The sequence below is a fragment of the Orbicella faveolata genome, unplaced genomic scaffold, assembly GCF_042242905.1.
Source record: "Orbicella faveolata isolate gen_17 unplaced genomic scaffold, um_ofav_v1 contig_46, whole genome shotgun sequence".
Classification (NCBI taxonomy): Eukaryota; Metazoa; Cnidaria; class Anthozoa; order Scleractinia; family Merulinidae; genus Orbicella; species Orbicella faveolata.
In genome coordinates this window covers 27312501-27332500 of record NW_028301576.1, presented here as the reverse complement: position 1 = coordinate 27332500, position 20000 = coordinate 27312501, and the positions used below count along the sequence as shown (strand labels likewise).

At 38.8% G+C, this 20000-nt stretch overlaps 2 pseudogenes; one reads left to right on the top strand and one right to left on the bottom strand.

Annotated features, from left to right (window-relative positions):
• LOC149099325 (uncharacterized) overlaps positions 1-20000 on the top strand; it is a 38482-nt pseudogene that overhangs the window by 2496 nt on the left and 15986 nt on the right.
• On the bottom strand, positions 12667-16168 carry LOC149099328 (uncharacterized; annotated as a pseudogene).

The window sequence follows — 20000 nt, the reverse complement described above, 5'->3', positions numbered from 1 at the left end:
AGCATTGTTACATTTCACCTTAAGTCTAGAATAAAAACAATCACACAAAAATAAAAATTACTAACTGCTTAAGTAGCTGAAAGTGGTGACTTATTTGTTCCCTTGTACTGTGCCGTGATGAAATCGTTGGGAAATGATGTGGCGGCTCCAAAGTATTATGCAAATTTGGTTGCCTGTAAAACTTGGTCTATATAATCGGGAGACTCTTTCATGTTTTTGCATCTAGCTTTTCTTCTACTGATGATTTTAAACAGAAATATGTGTAATTCAATATTTGCATGCACTTAGGCCCGGTTCAGACGTCGTGCCTCTGCCGTGCCGAACTAAATTTCAATTAGGTTTGATGGTAAAACAGCAGGAAAACAACTTTGATTCAGACGTTGTGACAGAGTTGAACCAAATTTGGGATATACTGATACCTTGTAACAATTCTCCTCCTAACTCCCCGTGGGAATGCAGCCTCACCAGAAGACATTAATATAATTTATGAATTTTGTTTAGCGTGGCAGAAGCACGACGTTTGAATTGCTGCCGTGTCAGAGTCGTGAAGCACGGCAAGGCTTGTCGAACTCCATTGCTTGCCAAACTTAATTCAAAAGTTTGATTCAGACGCTGTGCTCCAGCCGTGCTTTTGTCAAACTTAATTCCTGAATTTAGCTCAGCACGGCAAAAGCACGACGTCTGAACTGGGCCTGAGGGTTCTAATACTTAAACATGTAAAATTCAGCTTTCAATACGTGTGAAAGGCTTCTACAATGAACTCTGAAATGGACAATTTGTGACCAATGTATTCAATTCAATGAGCTTCTATTCTGTTTATTATCTTCTATTTGGCAACTGACAGTTGAAAGGCAACATGGCTTAACTTTGTAGGTTTTTGTGGATTAATATATCCGTATCATTTATGAGCGAAGTTAAATATTTAGTAACTTGAAATAGTTTGCGCGGCAAGAATCAATATCAAAAAAAATCAATTTTGGCTTTTTTTTATTACCCGTTGAAGCGACCGCCCAACAACAGGAAAAGGCAATTTTATAACTAATTTTGGTGGCCTCGTTTAGCATCAATTTTGTAATTTAATTTTAGAGGCTTTTTTGGCAGGAAATTTCAGTGCTAGTTGTGTAGTGCTAGTTTTGGCTAAAGCCTAGCTTACATGATTAAATTTTACCACCGTGTTTGACAAATCAGATTAAATGGATACCTATCTCAAAACAAAATGTTGTGCTTTTTATCGCGCACGCGTACAGACCTTTGTGGGGTTCAATAGGAACATCGGATATCATTAGCTTCAATGCAGTGACTCCAGAGAAAGTCACCTTGCTTCCATCCATTTGCCACAAGAGACCATAACAGAGGGACAGCTTATCTTGGTGAGGGCTGGCCTTTTTGATTTAGACGGGTAGCTTGTCGCACAAATGTCCGTATGTGCCAAGCACAGGCACGCATATGGGAAGTTCTGGTGACCCAGAACAGCCCGTCAGTATCCAGCACATCGAGGGCATCCTGGTAGGAGCCAGAAAAGGGCAAAGAGCCGATATTCAGTGAATCTTGAAATGGCTAAAGCCATCAAATGTATGGTGTTCCTGTTCAAGTCGATTCAGGTGTGTACAAATTGTAACTTTCTTACACACCTTTTGTTACATAACACAGGCGTTAAAACATTTCATCGTTTTTCTTTGCAAAATAGTTTACCTCAGTTTTAGATGTTTATATGGGACAGTTTTTCATCCAGACATTGACTTCGCAAAGTGAAAGTTCAAGCGGAGCAACAATGGCGGAGGCAGAATCCCTGAAAAGTACCTCACGATTGCAAATGAGATGGGCACTTAAAAGAAACACGTAAGTGTGAGATTTTCTCAAAAGGCTAGGCAGTACCTGATACAGAAGTTTAACATCGGGCAAGACACTGGTCAGAAAGAAGATCCAGCCCAGGTTGTGAAGGATACACAAACTGCTTCCACAATGGATGGAGAGAGAATGTTTGATAGAACGGAGTGGTTCTCGAAGTGTTAAATTCAAGGTTTCTTTTCGAGATTGTCTGCAAGCATAAAACAGGGAAGTCTGAAGCGAATAGAGTTGATGAGTGGAGGTGAACTAGATACAGACACAGAGGAGAACGACGATTTAGCAGAGGAGTACGCTTGCAAGTTAGTGTAGACGGGGAGCATTTGAGAGAAACAAGGGAAGCTGTCCTGGGATAGTAGGCTTGACCCACCCAATCTTGTACAATATTTACGATCTGTGCACATTTGCAAGAGAGGCGAGGCTACCAACTTTCAAGGTGAAGGTGCTTAAAGAGATCTGTACACATTTCGACCTCCCATTTCAACCTAGAGATACCAAGGCATATCCTGTTACAAAAGTGAAGGAAATGGTTTCGGAATGTAGTTGTAACACCCAACAGTACTGACAGTGAAAGATGCTGGTATTTAAAAATAGTATACAGCTGATCTGGGGACGAGAATAGGTATTAGTGGCATCTGAGTTCGCATAGCTGTTAGGTCAGGACACCCTCACCACAACACAACCCATTCTCATCCTTGTGTTGACTTTTTGATCATCCTGATTCTCGCTCTTCTGGAGTATAGTAAAACATGAGAGTGATCTGAGTAATTTGGTTACGAAAACGTTATTAAATAAAGAAGTACTTAGTTAGGAGAACAATAATTGTCACCAAGTCGATGCTCATTTTGAAGTGTTTTCCAAATGCATCGCAATCCCATTATAACCAAAGAGCAAGGAAGGTTTCAGTGTAAGATAATGAGTGTTACTAAAGCGAATATACACTGTGTGAACCTGTACACATTGGTTGACTTTGCAGTGTTTGGAGCAGATAAGGAGGTAAAATCTTTGTGGCTTGTGCAATGCAGCTGAGATTACGAAGGTCACGATGTTGTTGATTTCAATTACAGCATTCTGTAAAGATTTGATATCAATTTTCAAGTTTTAACATCGGCTAAATAGTATGTTTTACTTTACAAACATCAGTGGAAAATGGAAAGAAAGAATAAAAACACTAGAAAAGTTTTGCAAACTGATCGGTCTATAAACAGGACTAGTAGAAGTAACGGACCGTGACTAAATTTGCAAATATTCTGGCCATGTTTTCCTGACTTTTCCATGTAGCGTCTGGGGATCACTGCTAATAATTCAGCAATGCTACCTATTTAAACCGTTTCTGAGTTTTAGTTTTTGTCGGATCCCTGTATCTTAAACGTGGCATGATTAATTAAAACAACATGAGAGCGTTTTGAATGAAAACAATCTGAATTAGCGTGACAACTAATTTGCATAATGAAGTGTGAGATTCGCGCAAAGCATAGAAAGTTCGAAGTCGCTGTGGGAAAGAAAGATAAAAAACACAAGGTATTTTTATATTTATATGCTCCCTAACCCTTGTTTAGCAGAATTCAGTTAGATTCTTGAGCAGCCGGGTCTGGACTTGGGAAATAAACGCCAGCGAAGACAAGCTACTTTCGCAGGTTCTCAGAAAGTGATATAACGGGCGATAAAAGATAAATTTTCAGGATCCCCCAAAACAAAATATATCGAAAGTAACGTGCATTTCTTACCCTTGAAGGATCACTTAATGCAGGGATAATAACAATTTTTTGTTACGTATGGTGGTCTTTGAGCAGCGAGCTCGTCAATTTAGGCAATTTTCCATTCTCGGAACGCTCAAATTTAGGCGTTTCCCGGCTATGATTGTTTTGAGCTCTAAAAAAATATATTTTGACGTATTTGCAAAAACTTAAGTCTTTGCATTTACTTATGACACAAGATAGTTCACCGAGAAAAGTTTGAGGGAAAACTTTTTTCCGACCATAAATGCAGTGGACCGCTTTTAGAGAGACTACCACTTAATGACTGATTAATTTATTGGAAATCTATGGATATTCAGTTATTGATTGTTGATTATTTTCAGTGATAGATGAGTCATTGATAGGCCACAAAATTTGACTCCAGATGATAAGTTACAATAAATTATAAATTATCAATATAAAGAAAGAAAAACATCTAGTCCCTTTTAATTAAGTAAACTGCTTAGCTGTCTCATTCTGCCCCTTTGTTAACTTTTGGCAGACAACTTGTTGATCATGTGATGTGCTCAACAAGATAGCTTTCCGTCCACTATTCAGGGCAGCTAGAAATGCATTTCCTGTAGGAGAGAAGCATAAGTCATGTAAGAAAACTTTACATGTATAGTACATAAATCTACAGTTTAATAATCTTCCTCCCCTTTAGTATAAACATTTTCAATACATCTTTCAGACTTTGGCAAAGAAAAGATTGTTACTGTAGTTCTACGTTGTGTACAGTAATGACCTGCAAATTTCTCATTCCACTGTCACACAATCAAATTTTGTCACTCCATTTTCCATGTTAGGTACATCTTAGAAATTAAAATAAGCAAAGAAATACTAGTAAGATAAGTTTTGTACATTACCAACTTCTTTACTGCGTCCTATTTCCAGAACAGTGTCCCCATCCTTTGCAAACCAGCTGATCAATAGCTTGTAAAATGCAATGGGGTACTCCTCCCCCAATTTTGCATCAATCACCTCAACAATGTTTGGAGGTGGGGATGAAAAGTTCACATGGCTGTCGCCTACAATCCTGGAGGAACCCCAGTGGCCAACAATAAATGCGGAAACCACCTCTTGCATCTTGGTACCTACTAGCAGGTACAAACAGACAAAGTTTCAATGAATGATTGTGCATGTACAAACAAGGTTTAGCCAAGATACACCAGTAAACACTTTAAGCTCTCATAAATCTGTTGACGGCCACCCCGTTGACAGCCAACGGCTACATTCTGAAATCCCAACCAGTATAATCCTTTATAATTTTACCCCGTTTATACCGCCACTCAAACCAGTTAATTATGTTTATCTTTCCAATGTAAATATTGTATGAACTGATTGAAGTTTCGTTTTTTTTTAGTTATATCTGCATTTTTTTTGGATGTTTAAAATTAAAGAACAGTTGTTTAGAAGTGCAATTGTTATATACCTGTTAAGACTTCACTCAATTTAGATCGGCGATGAAATTTTACCCTACCCTGTTAATACGGCCACCCTGTTAATATGGCCAAAGTTTCATGGCCTGTTGATGACCGGATTAACAGGGTTCCTTTGTACTTCCCACTAGCAATTCTTGCTAACTACTGTTACTTGCAATGCAAGTAAAGAGATGAAGGACTTGACCACTTTTAAAACTACAGAGAGCCACATTTACTGATTTGAAAATGACTACTTCTAAGTTCCCATACCATCAAATGTTGTAGGTTTGCTCACCTTGTTTTCTGCTAGGTTGCCTCTTATGATGGACAAACCCTTGCTGAGTCATGCTTGCCCCTTCCCTTGAAAAAACATCTGCCACACTGTGCCAAAGAAACCGGACACATAATGGTACAGTTGAAAGAGCTTAGGATGGTAAAATTGAGCCTTGCAATCAGGTTTACTATTTGGACACATTCCTGCTCCAAATCCAGATGAGTCTGGTAAGAAAAGTACACAGCAAAATGATAGAAGAAATTGCCAACATCATGTAAAAACCAGTGAAATTAATTGTAAAAATTCTCATAAAATGACTGGTTGTGAGCTTTTGTCATGATATCGGTAAATAGATAATTGAAACAAAGAAATAATTTTGTAAAGTCTGCAACAATTTTAGTGGTATCTAGAAATCAACAATTTACCTAATCAAAATGTTCAAAACAGTGCAGACCATAGAATTTAATAAATGTATGCTAGATATCATCAAGGCATCTGGAAGACAAGGCACATGACTTGTATGCTTGTGTCTTTCAAATAAACAGAAAAAGTCATAGTCCAAATGTAAGATCCCCTTTGTTATCATGCACAGTTTGTCATTTTATAATAATTTCTGAGCCTTAATTTATCAAGCTCTCCTTGAAATTTGAGAATCAGACATCAGCAATTCATTTTTGATATTATCCCTTTCCCACTTCTCTCCATAACATTACCCACCCACTGAGCGGTTCTGTACAAACAAACATACTAGAACGTTTCTGTACCTCACGATCAAAGCCAACAACTCCAATGGCAAGGGAGATGCCCGCAAAGTTTGATTTAAACTACTGCATACTTTGTGTCACGTGATCAAGATTTGATCTAAAGATGCATGACCCTTCTTACTACCATCATTGCTCATAAATTCTTCAATCTCAATGATACTGCTCAGACTAAATAATCTGACAGCAAAACAGTAGAACTTTACAGAATAACTTTGTTAGTTCAATATTGACCGGTAAAGGCAAAAAAGGAAAGTTAGAATGATTCATTTGCTGCCTTACTGCAAATCGCAACAGCTTCCCATCGTCGACCAATGCACCAAATCTTTTGACTGCCTCATTCCAATTTTCCATTTTAAAAAAGGACATCACTGTGGACTGGACAGCATTGAGTGTCTTCATCTTGTCTGCTTCCATTTTCAATTCTTTTAATAATATTTCACCAGAGACCTGATAGGATATTTTAGAGATATTAATAGAAACATGAAAATAAACTGATTGGAAGTCAGGGGTTTCTTAAGTTATGCTAAAAGTGTGTATACTTTAAAGTTTAGTAAGATCCATTGACTATTTATTGGTCCAAAAACTACAATGGAGTGCTCTTCAGAAAAGTATTTATTTAGCTAAATGATCACAATGCTTTCAAATTGGTACTTAGTCAAAATGAAGCACTAGCTTTAAATGTTAATCAATACATGTATAAATATTAATCAATACATCAGTAGTGGTTCTGTCACCTGCCAAGTTCTATCAAAAAAATGGTGATTTCTGCAACAGTATAAAAGATCTCTTGAAGCAGATAAATGAACTATTGAGAGGAGAAGCAGACATTTTCAAGGAATGGGAGAGGAAGTTTGGGGATAGGGGATCCCACAGATTCCAGCAAAACTACATGTAAATGCGCATGTATGATCAAGTAAGATGGCAATAGACAGTGGTCTCATGTGATTGCTAGTAAAGTACATCACTGTGCATTTACTAGATATTTTGCACTGCGACAAATAGCTGATAATGGGAATCAATTGGCCAAATAGAAGACAAACAAGATAAACTAGATTCCCTGAAAAAATCTATTTTTCACCTTGTTTAAGAGACAGAGCTTTGCCTCATCTGGCAGACTCAACAGTGGCTTCATGTACCACTGTTTAAGGGCCAGTGTTCCTTTCACTACGTCAGTAGTAGTAAACTTCTGATCCTTTAATTTGCCAGCATCATAAAGGTCATTGACCTTTATGAAAGCATCCCATGTGGCCTTAGACACTTGAGCCATAGTGAAGACTTCGCATAAAATTCTTTTCTGTACCAAAAAAAAAATAGATCGTGAAATGGTCATGACTTAACAGTGACTTAACAAGTTGTACACGTAGCTTGGTCAGTGTCAAAAGGACATTGTTTTACACACCTAAACAAAACTGCATGCGAAATTTGAAGCGTTTTTGTCAAAGTTCACTTTGACCAAAGATACCTAACACCCTTTTTCCACCAGGCCTTTCAATTACAATAGAAATAATAAGTTTTCAATACACATGGATAGGTTAAATTTAATACACATGGATAGGTTCGCCTAAACGCAATGACTTATTAACAGTGATGCCCTTATGTGAATCAGAGTGGAACTTGATTCTTACATCTTTGTACAAAATCCGGGAGCAAGTGTCCCTCCATGATGAACTGGGCTTCGGTGGTTCACCATCCAAATGCTGGCCATCATACAGATATGTTTGGCATCTCTCTAGCTGCAATAAAAGCTGTAATTTACAAGTATCCCCATACACTGTGTATATGCCCTAAGAGGTTGCAGTCATACAAAAAAATTGCAAGGGGCTGGAAACTTTTCACATCTTCCATGTTAGTTTATTTTTTTTCATGAACTTTCAAGGCCTTGAGCCAGCAAACCCTGTTCGTGTACGGTAGACACATGCATTTTGTTTCATCATGGTTTCCACAGACATCAGTTTTTAAAATTCCTGACTTGTGCATCATAAAAATTAAAATTTCTCTCACCAAATAGGTTTACAAAATGTAAGATACACATGCAAGTAGCAGCCCCATACTGTATTTTAATTTCTTCCCTGACCTTTTCCTGATGAGGCATCCCTGAGCGTCGTTTTCTACCAGAGATCTTAAATATTGAAAAACTAGTAAAATCACTGATTTCTTTAAGTTAATCAATGAGAACAAGCAGAGCTGATGTTTAGTTTGGTTTCAGGCTTGGTTTGGAAGGCTCATTAAAGATGTGTAATATTAACAAAATGTACCTCCTCTCTGTATGTAACATCATGGCAGAAGGAGGCTGATTTCTGGTGCAGGGCACCTAAGTAAATAGCCTGGTCATCTGTAATGCCACAAAAGATTCTTGCCATTCGACCACTAAAGTACTGGTTATCCAGATACTGGGTATGGAGTCATTTTGTGGCCAACATAAGGTGAGTGCCACCCAGAACTTCATACTCATAAGCATCCTTTTTGGCCAAATTGAAAGTTTCCTTCTTTTCAATGTCTTTAGCAACCACAAAAAGACAGCCATAGCTTCCACAAGGTTCCTTTAAGAGCTCTTCGGTTAGGCTTTCAACAAAAGCATCGTTTACATGCCTGAACTGTCTTGTTTGTTTCAGTGGCAGCCCAAGCTTTTCTATTGGGATAAACTGAGATGTTTCTGCAATAAAATTTATCATGAAAATATTTTTAAAATAATGCTTATTTTAAAAATTTTGTACCATGACAATTTTGTAATTTTAAAATTGAAAACGCTGAAATTTCGCGCCAAAACTAATTGGTCGCCCACCGTAATACATCTTATAATGCACCAATATAAATGAATTAAATCAACGTTTCGCCTGCCCCACTAATTGCCTGTTCTGCAGGCTAAAGAACCCGCTTGACAGAATCTTGATCTCAACTGTCGAATGTGTGAAAAAATTATATCCAAAGGTCACTTCCGAAGAGACTACATTTTTGACAGTTTTCCTAAAAAAAGTTATTTTGTTTTAAAAACCATCGTTTTACAGCATTAAAAACCTACAAATTTGATTTTCTTTTATCATAGATTTTTACTGATTGAAAAGCTGTCAATCTCAGGGCACAATGGAAATACAATGATCACGTGTGACAGTTTATCCTATTTTTAAGTTGCGTGATTCAGGGAATCTAGGAATAATAGAAATCGGAAGCACGTGCCTGACAGTCTCAATTAGTTCAGTCAATGATCACCAGTTAATTAGCACCAGATTGTAAATGTGTTCCATCTTTATCGACAAAACATGTAAGTTTGCGTGTCAGGTAATATTCCGTGATCAAAGAAACTGTTTAGAAAAGGTTGTAAGCCAATCAAATTAGGTTTCGCTAAGTGTTGAGGAGTGCCGTGTGTTGAGTCTTTTTAGTACAAGTACACAGTCGGAGCGAGAGAGGAAAGCAAACCTTGTGAATTTAAAATAAACTTGTGAAGTTTGTGAAGAACGGCCTGTTGAGTCTTGACATTCACAACAACCGTTCGGATTCAAAAGAGCGAGCCAACACTCACACAACAATTTTCATGGAACGTGATGATTTCTCAAAAAGGTAAAAAACAATCGCGCAAAACTAATCCCAGGGAGCAAAGCAGTTAAATTGGAATGGGTGCTGTAAGAATGTGTATAAGAAAATGGCCCTTACAGTGAGTGTGCGTGAAAGGAAGCAAAAGTCTCACCTCGATGAAATGCTTCTCGCTCTCTGCATGATAATAGCGCATCACGTTGGTCACTATGCCATATCTCTGTCCGTCACTCTTCGCAAGGGGAGAATCGTCTTTGTATACCCTTGCCATGCCTTCCTCTACTTTAATGTTCCAGAGACCCATGTTAAAAAAAATACACCACAGGATAAGACGACTTCAGTGATAACTTCGGAACTGAGAAAAGACAAACGACTGCCCTGGAACTCTTGAAAGGATGCGGTTTATTTTGGAAAATAAACCAATCACCGCAATAGAAAGAAACAAAGGATATTGATCTTTCCTGGCTAGGGACCAATGACATTGCGATATATCCCGGAACAACTGCTTACAACAGTGAGTCACATAATACCTTATTCAGCTAGTGAATCTTACTTTATTGTGAGAAATTATTTCAGAGGATAAGTTACAGCGCAATTGTTCGCTCGGAAAGAACAACTCATTGGGCTATTTTATTTCTTGTCATTACACTTTACATGAGACGAAACGTGAACCAGGTTAAGTTTTGTAAGCGCGATAGAATTCTTGTTTGTCGGTGTAATAGTACTTTCATGCCCACAAAAACGCAAAACGTGTGTTCTTTTTAGATAAGCAGCCAAACGCTTCTGCTTTAAAAATTCTTAACCAGGAAACTATTGTTACTCATGACTATTTGTCATACAGGCCACTCTTCAGTTTTTTGTTTTTTTTTAAAGTTTGCCTTCATCAACGATTGAAAACTACCGCACTCATTTTTCCCATTCAAATTGGCATTGTTTCAGGATCCTTCAGAGGCGGGTAACGCAATACCGCTTTATCATCACTTCAATAAAAAGACAGTCTGTCATCAAATAAGACCTAGGGGTAGTCAGAGGAGTGTATAAGGAATGAAAGTCGTTTCTCGTAGCGTGAGTTTGGGCTAACTTAATTCTAGCGAAGTCATAGTTGCTGTTAAACACCCCTTCAGCCCGAGGTTTCCAAATGAGTAATTGGCTTGGGCATAGTTAATAGAGGGGAATGGTTATGAAGCCAGGCAAACATCAAATGAGCAAACAAAGATGCCAAGATTTACCAAAAAAAGAGAACAAAAACATACGACAAATAAGTTTGTCGAGTTCCATAACCTAACCATTCCCCTCTATTAACTATAGCTTGGCTGGGGATCAGCTTAGGTTTCCGGTCAGGTCATATTTCCATAAGGAGTGTATCTAATTGTCGAGAGTCGAGGGTAACTTAAAAAATACTTTAAAATAAAGTGAAATATAAAAAATAAAAATAAAAATATAGTATATATGAAATGAATTGCTGAAGAAATCAAGACAGAATTTTTTTTGGCTAGCTTTTCTTCTTTTTTTGTTAATTTTGTTTGCTTGGCAAGTATTAGAACAAGGCATGAAAAAAATGAAAACAAAGATAGTTACTGGTTTATAATAATGTTCTACAGTCCTAAAGGGAGATAATAAGCGTGCATGTTTCCTCTGATAAGGGTTCACGTTTGCGTGACAGTACAGACAGTGCTGTTGGTATTACCGCCCAAGACTATAAGGAGCGAGAAGTAATTTGGCCATGCCACGCAATGCTTTACTCAAAAAAAAGAAAAGCTGGCCAAAGAAAATTCTGTCTTGATTTCTTGAGCAATTTATTTTATATATACTATATGTTTATTTTTATTTTTTGTTTTTCACTTTATTTTAATGTATTTTTTAAGTTACAGTCGACCCTCGACATGTTACCCTCGACTCTCGACAATTAGATACATTTTCTAGTAATCAAGTAATCACAGTTAACCACAAAAGTTGGCCATACCTCACATTAACAAAGTTCTTATCTTATCCTTTCTGGTACATGCCGGGTTTATTTGGCGCAATTTCAGTGCAACACCACAAAAATGTGCGCAGGGTGTGCTGTGGGTTCCTGTTTAGATAAAGCAAAGATAAACCCCATGACTTGGTTTGGGTCGGAATGTCATGGGTAATTCTTTTGTTCTCTTTGATGTACACATAGGGGTTTCCTGTGAGCAGTTTCATGGTGGGAATAACGGTCACACACAAAACATAGATTCCCCATGGGCAAAGTCCTTCTTTTCCGTGGGCAAAAGGCCTAGTGGAACGGCAGCTATAGACCTAAGACAAACGTGGTATTTTTGTCACAGTGAATATATCCCATAGCTCAGGCGGTCTGTTTACAGACTAATCTCCAGGGGCCCGCTTCTGGATAGCCCCCGGAAACTTTTCGGGCCCGCAAAGCCATCCCATAGAAAATGTCTGGCCTGACAATAATCTAATTTTGGTCTAAATTTTTAGCCTGACAGAGACCAAATTTTAATAGCCTAACCTTAACCTTTTTAAGCCTCATGTTAACCTTAAAAATGGACCTTAATTTTCTAAGGCTCGAAGCCTGACATTCTGAAGGCTCGCACAGGCAGAACGGCGGAGCAGAAATATGGCCTGAAAATGGTTATCTTTAAGGCTTACATTTAGCTGTAGTAAGGCTTAAAAAAAGCGGGCTTGTTTGGCTTAAAAGGCAGGCTTGTTAGGCTTAAAAGGCAGGGTTGTTAGACTTAAAATTTTAAGGCTTGAAAGAGCAAAATTATGTAGCAGCTTGATGAAAGGCGTTCAGATGGTTTGTGTGATGCGAGGTTTGCTTATTGTACACACATACCTTCACGCCAAGCTGTTTGTGACATCAGTGTTCCTTGGCGACTTAGAAACTGTCTAGAACTCCAGCCGTACAGATGTTCAATAACTGTTTACAAATGAGTAAATTTCAAGGCCGTTTGTAGTAGGTGTACCAAAGAAATGAATACAGCCAGCCGTACTCGGTCAACAGAGGCAACGCATGCATGGTTGCTGCCGAGCTAAATGTAAACATGCATTACAGTGCAAGATTGATACTATATCTTCGCTGATCAAAAAACCATTAAAATTAGATGAAATTCTAGAGCAACAACAGAAAACAACTCATTTATTTAAGGTATAATAGCATGCAAAAAGATTAACAAGATTTCCAAGTCCTCTAACCATACGATCGATCAATCGATGTATGTAAATTAATTGCGATCTTAACGATAACTGTACTTTTGATTATAAAAGACAAGGGGTGTTTGGTCCTACTTGTAAAATTGAAGGTACTTATAGTCCTGTCATATCAACAATTTTTGCTTTTCTACCGGCTTTCACCCTCGCTTAAGTGATCTACTGCGTGAAAGCCGAATTCATCTCCTTGCTGTTGGGATATCCTTTCTTGTTCTGGATGCAGAATGCCATCAAATATTCTGTGAATTGAGAAAAAAACAAAAGGTCAAATCAGGTACAAATGAAGGCAAGCAGAGAAAAGCAACTCTTACCAATAGAGCAACATGTGGCGCTATAATAACTTCGCAAGCCAAAACATTCCCCTGACCACGAGGTTCGCTTAGCGGACAAATATCACGTGACTTGCTCAGCCTACCTTTACAAGCTGCCACTTTGTAGCTATCCAATGGCAACTTTGGAATGGACTGCTCGGAAGTCGTGGATTTAGTTGTGGTGGTGTGAATTCCAAGGCCGCAGAAATTAGCTAGCTCTTCTTCGGAGAACACCAGAGGTATAAGTTTATTTAATAAAAAAATGGGGCTCTTCTGGCATGCTCCTTGAAGAGCAACTCTCAGTTTGGTTTGATCAACAAAAACGTCATAATTGTCAATCAGCTTCACTGTTGAGGAGTTTGAATTGTTCTGTGGAATAAAAATGGGTTGTCAGACTTATTATATTGTTTCTTTCGTAATATGATCAAAGCTACTTATCAGAACGTCGGAAAGTAGTGGCTGTGTGTTTTCTAGGCAACAGATGCAGCAATTAGCCCCAGCAACGATCCGAGTTGTGATGTGTCAACTCCGGTCTTATTCAACCTCTCTCTGCGTACGACCTCTCTTTGTGTACAGTTGGTTTTTGTTTCTGAAAATTAGAAAGCAACTGTACGCTGAACGATATTCTTCAATACATGTATCTTATAAGATGTTTTGGTGTGTAGTATCGCTGTATATTTTTATGAGTTGTGCCGTACTTTGAAGAGCCCGCAGGGCGAGTCAAAATACAAACAACACGTAAAAATATAAAGCAATACTACACACCAAAACATCTAACAAGAGATTTACTGTCCAACTGCTGTAGTCAATAAATTGATCAATGAAAGAGGGAGAACAACAGTTTTGCTTGCGTGTGCCGACCTGCACGGCAAACAGTTTTTCTACTGTACAATATTGCTGTATATTTGTACTGTTATTTGGACGGTAGTCGCTGCAGTTGGATAATGAAAAGCTTTTCTACAGACTGTCAACTATCCGTTTGTTCCCTGTTGAAAATGATAGGAAACTGAAATGTTGGAAATTTCATTTACAGCCATGTATACATCATGAATCTAATACCATGTCAATAGAATCTGAATGCCGATTAAAGTTCTAGACTTACCGTAGGTGGCGAGAGGTTTGCTTTTATCACGTATTGCTGGCAAGGCTACAAGTCTAAAGACGATGGCGAACTTTGAGAAGGAACACTAGAGCGATAGTGTCTAATAAAGCACTCGAGGAAAGATATCACCTCTTCAGTAGGAGCTGCAATCAAGTAAGCAGTCAATCAATCAATCAGTCAATTTATCATCTTGTGTCCACTTATAGATCGTCTATGAGCTAAAACGTTAGTACAAAATGTGCTTTACTAAGGAAAAAGACACTGGCTACAATTGAAAACTCAGAGAAGTTTCAAAACCTCCATACTTTGCTAACATAAACTTACCAAAAGACCTAGCGCTTGTAAGGTGACCTAAAAGCCCTTACGAAAGTATGTTAGCCCTGAGCTTATCATGAGTTACAACTTATATTAGAAACCAATTATCCGATGCTAGGAGACGATTCATCTAACCGTAATGACTAATCAGTCTGAGACGAATAGCTTCGTTTAGATATAAATTCTGCCATTATTGGGATCTTACAATTATAGATCGTCTTATTTACCTGGATGAGAGAAATCCCTCTGTTGCCTGATATTCATCAGCTGTTCTTTGAGCTGTTGGTTTTCTTTTCGAAGTGCTTGGTTTTCTTCGTAAAGATCGTGGTCAGCATTTTTCTGGTCGGATGTGAGATTCGACATCTGCTCAAATTCTTCCGCTTCCATATCTAAAAGAGCTGTCATGGAGGACCTCCACACATCATAGCTAGCACCCCCATTGTTGACTGAAGTGCGAGGCATTCTGCACGGTGTCATTGGCGATACTTCTGTAGAAGGTGGTGTTGCTACATCAGATCCTGGCATGGAAGTGGCTTCGGCAATGGCTTCAAAGGAAGATGGAGGAGAGGAGTCTTTTCTTTCCCCAACATTGAGTTGCATTCTTTCTGGAGACCTCTCTCTGGCCTGGTATTGACCTGGGCATTGAGAAATAGCGTTTTCTTGCTGCCTGTTGTTGAGTCGCACTGTTGCTGTTTGTGACTGGGTGAGAGATGTCCTGACCTCAGATCTCTCTCTGGACTGGTATTGACTTGGGCATTGATTAATGGCATTTCCTTGCGGGATGCTGTTGGGTTGCGCCGTTGGTGTCTGCAAACCGGTGACAATTAGAGGGGTCGTGACTTCAGACCTCTCTCTGGCCTGGTATTGACCTGGGCGTTGAGCAATGGCGTTTCCTTGCTGGATGTTGTTGGGTCGTGCCGTTGGTGTTTGCAAACCAGTGACAAGAGGGGTTGTGATTTCAGTACTCATCTTTCTGACCTGCATTTGAGCTGAGCCCTGCGTAGTTGACGGAAAAGAACTTAGAAAGTTCCTGCTAATGGCCATGGATGTCTGCATTTCCTGCATTGCTTTGATGGATGATTCTTTCCGAGCTTTTACCGCCTTTTTTTGGGTCTGTGCCACTGACTTTATTTCAGCAGTGCCCACATTTTGATCTCATTCCAAAAGACGGGTTGGTTTTTGTCGTTTTGTCGTCTGTTTTGTCGCGCCATCAGTTGAATGTTTTCGTTTTACAGGTTCGTCTTCACCATACTTCTCCAATTCACAATTACTAGCGTGGTGCAGGAGGATATCTCTAGGAGAGGTGTTTGGGTTTTGCTCCACATGATCGTGAATAATTTTATTCAGGGAATCTGTGTATTTTTCCAGCGCTGCTTTTTTCTCTAATTGGGTGAAAACATAAACACTTAATAGATGTGGTGAAAAATAGGTGTTATGACTACTAACCCTCTTTTGGTACGCAAGGCTATGAACTACAACATGACGTTTTACAATTTATGCTATTAGTGATCACGATGCCATTTGTAGTAACGCCAGCATAACTGATCTACAGGTCACTCAAAGCTAGAAAATTCAAATTTTGCTAGGAAAAGGATAAATGAAGGTAACTGAGTTGTATTGGATTTGTGTTTCAGCATTCAACAGTTGAGACCCAGTCAGAGGAATATTATAACGCTATGAATAAATAAATAAATAAATATACATTTATATAGCGCCATTTTCCACTAATTGTCCATGGCGCTTTACAATACTTTAAAATTAAAATCCTAATTCTTTAAAAACCTAAAATCCTAAATCCTAAAAGTTAAAATCCTAAGAATTAAATACGCTATATAATACAATTAGGCTACAAATAAAAAGTAAAAACTACAAATCAAATGTATGCTTAAAAAGATAAGTCTTAAGATTAGCCTTAAAAACTGCCTCTGATGATGAAAGTCTGGTCTGGAGGGGTAGTTTATTCCAGAGCCTTGGTGCCGCCACAGAAAAAGCCATTTCACCATACGTTTTAAGATTTGCTCTAGGCTCATCAAGCAACCTGTTGTTTGAAGATCTTAGTGTCCGACCAGAAATGTTAAATCGCAGTAGGTCTCTAATGTAATCAGGGGCCAGTCCATTCAGAGCATTGTAAGTTAACAACAATATTTTGAAAATAATCCTAAAATGAACTGGCAACCAATGTAAGCTCCTTAGTATTGGTGTGATGTGTTCCTACCTTCTAGTCAAGGTAACAAGGCGAGCTGCTGAGTTCTGTACAAGCTGAAGTCTATTAATCAGATACTTTGGGAGACCGTACAGTAGGGCGTTACAATAGTCCAAACGCGATGTTATGTAAGCGTGAACAATAGCCCCAGTAGTACTCTGGGATAGGTATCGCCTAATTTTAGCTATACTACGAATTCGGAAAAATGCGCTCTGGCAGGCTATTTTAACATGTTCTTTGAAATCCAAACATTGATCAAATGCAACTCCTAAATTCCTGGCCTGTTTACTAGACTTGATTACTTCATCACCAACTCGTATATAGTCGAGGGGTGGTCGTGGACGATATTTAGAACTAATAACCAAAAGTTCAGTCTTATCCCGATTTAACTTAAGTTTGTTGCGCAGCATCCAGTCCCCAATGTCCTTAACACATAATTCTATGGCCATCTTTGAGCTTGATAGATGATTAGGACAGTTGGACGTAAACGACAAGTATAACTGTGTGTCATCTGCATAGAGATGAAACGGTATGCTATGCTTTCTGGCTATGTCACCCAGCGGACTTGTATAAAGGGAATACAACAAGCGTCCCAGTACAGAACCCTGTGGTACCCCATAGGGTAAATTCTTCTTTGACGATTCAATTCCATTAACAGAAACAAACTGTTCGCGTGAGTGAAGGTACGAATGAAACCAATTAAGAGCAGTGTTCCTAATACCAAAGTGATTCTGTAGTCTAGATAACAAAATCGAATGATCGACAGTATCAAACGCAGCCAATAAATCGAGCAATAGTAATATAACCGATCTGTTATTGTCAATAGCCTTATCAAATATCATTTTGAACTCTCACAAGCGCAGTCTCTGTACTGTGATGAGATTTATATGTAGACTGAAATTCTTCTAATAAGCCTTTATTATCATTAAGGTGGTCCATTAATTGTGCTGCAACTGCTTTCTCCGTAGCTTTGGATAGAAAATATAAATTCGAGACAGGACGAAAGTTAGAAAATAGTTCATGATCAGCTCCACTCTTTTTCAACAATGGCTTCAACATGGCAACCTCGAATCTATCAGGTACTTGGCTACTTGTAAGAGACAAGTTAACTATACAAGTGATCATTGGAAGCAGATAATGACAGCACCCTTTGAACACTGAAGATGAAATTGGATCAAGTTTACAGGACTTTGAACACAGGTGATTCACAAAACCAGATACGACCTCCTCAGAGACAAGTTTAAATTCACTTAGCAGCTGACCAGCTAGACAGCTTTCAGACTCAGCATTGCATGAAGTAACTTGACCGTCATTCAGAGTTCTATCAACTTTGTCAAGATCATTGCGGATTTTAACAATTTTGTCACTAAAATATTCAACAAATGACTGGGACAGAGAACAGTTATTAGGCCCAGATGGATAACGCTGGACTGGATTGGAGTGCAGAAGCTTCTCTATTGTCTTAAAAAGAAGTCCAGAGTTCCTTGAGTTTTCCTGGATCACTGATGAATAAAATGTGTGCTTCGCGTAGGCAATCATGCCATTAACAACACTGTTCTGAAACACATACCGTTCTCTATCTGCAGGTAATCTTGTACGTCGCCAGTTATGTTCGAGCTTCCTCCTTATGTTCTTTTGAACACTAATGTCAGTTGAATACCAAGAAGCACAAGGATGAAGAACTAACTCACGGGTCCTTTCGGGGACATAGACATCAAGGGTGGACTTCAAGACCCGATGATAGGAATCAACTAACGAATCCAAATCATGCCGTGATTCATCAAACAAGGACGAATTCATGATAGTGTCATTGAATTCAGCATAATCAATCGAACGCAGCTTCCGGTGGCGAATAGTTTTTGTTGGAAATTGTGGTTTGTGCAATAATAAATGCATAAAAATGGCATAATGATCAGAAATCAAAGGGTCATGAACCATAACATTGTCTATAAGTTTACACTGATTTCTAGTTATGATTAAATCCAAGATATGACCACTTGTGCGAGTCGGCGTAGTCACCCATTGTTTCAGATCGAAAGACGCTATTAGGTCACAAAAATGCAATGCGTTGACATCACGCGAAGAATCCACATGTAGATTAAAATCACCAACAATTAAAAGCTCGCCTGATGCTGTGGCCAATTCCTCAAGCAGGAGAGAAAATTCACGATAAAATGTTGACAAAGGCACAGATGACGGTGGGCGGTAAATAATTATCATCCTGATCATCTTTGAGCTCTTGAAACGAAAATCCAAGAATTCGAACGACTGGAAGGAAGTGTTCCACTCACTATTTTTGCATTTAATATCCATACTTTCTTTGAAAAGCAAGCCGACACCACCACCTCTCGATTCCCATGGAATGTGGATAAAATCATAACCAGTGGGACATAAATCACCAATCTCAACACAATCAATATTTCCAGGTCTGAGCCACGTCTCCGTCAAAGCAAGAAGATCAATATCCTTGTCAACAACAAAGTCTTTCAGTACGCTAGATTTATTCCTTATTGACCTGGAATTGAGCAAACAAAAGTTGATCGCATGAGAAGTATCCTGGGTGTTAGCAACTTGTGAGATCTGCACCTTCACGAGATTGTCGCGATTAAGCAAAGATGTAAATTTCGAAAAACGATCATTTCGATTTGAAACAACCGTCCTTATGCTCCTCTGCCTCGTTCGTGACTTTGCCCATACACCTGCTCTACATCCTCTTGTCCGAAGCAAACTGAAATCCTTTAAGACCGAAACCAGATGAAAAGACAAACGAGCCGGCGAAAAACGCCGCACTGATAACAACTCACTTCTTGAATATGTAATAAGTTGTGGTGACCGAAATGAATGATGATATAATCCAACCGACCTTGAGGTAATTTCTTGGGTAGATTCAGGTCCTGGATTTGAAGATATATCAACATGCACTGTCAAATCCATGACAAAAGGTTTTGAGGGAAGAACTAAACAGGTAGACCCATGCTTAGCCTGTTTTGAGCATGGTTGGAACACTTCAAGACTACTGAGCTCTTGCCGTCTTATAACCACGTGAGATCCAACCAGGCTAAATTCACGTCTAAAATTGCCAGGAAGAAAACCATCGGAGAAACATCCGTGGATATCTTCGAAGCAGAAGTGGTTAAAACCAGAGTGAGTCCATCCATAGGGCGAAAAATCATCAGAATAGGCTAGAAATATAAAATAAATCAAGAGAACGCGAACGACACCGGCAGCCATCTTGGCACGCATAATAAGAAAGGAAAGGAAGATTGTAGAGCAGTGACATGACATAACAGAATTGAAGATTTTTGTTCC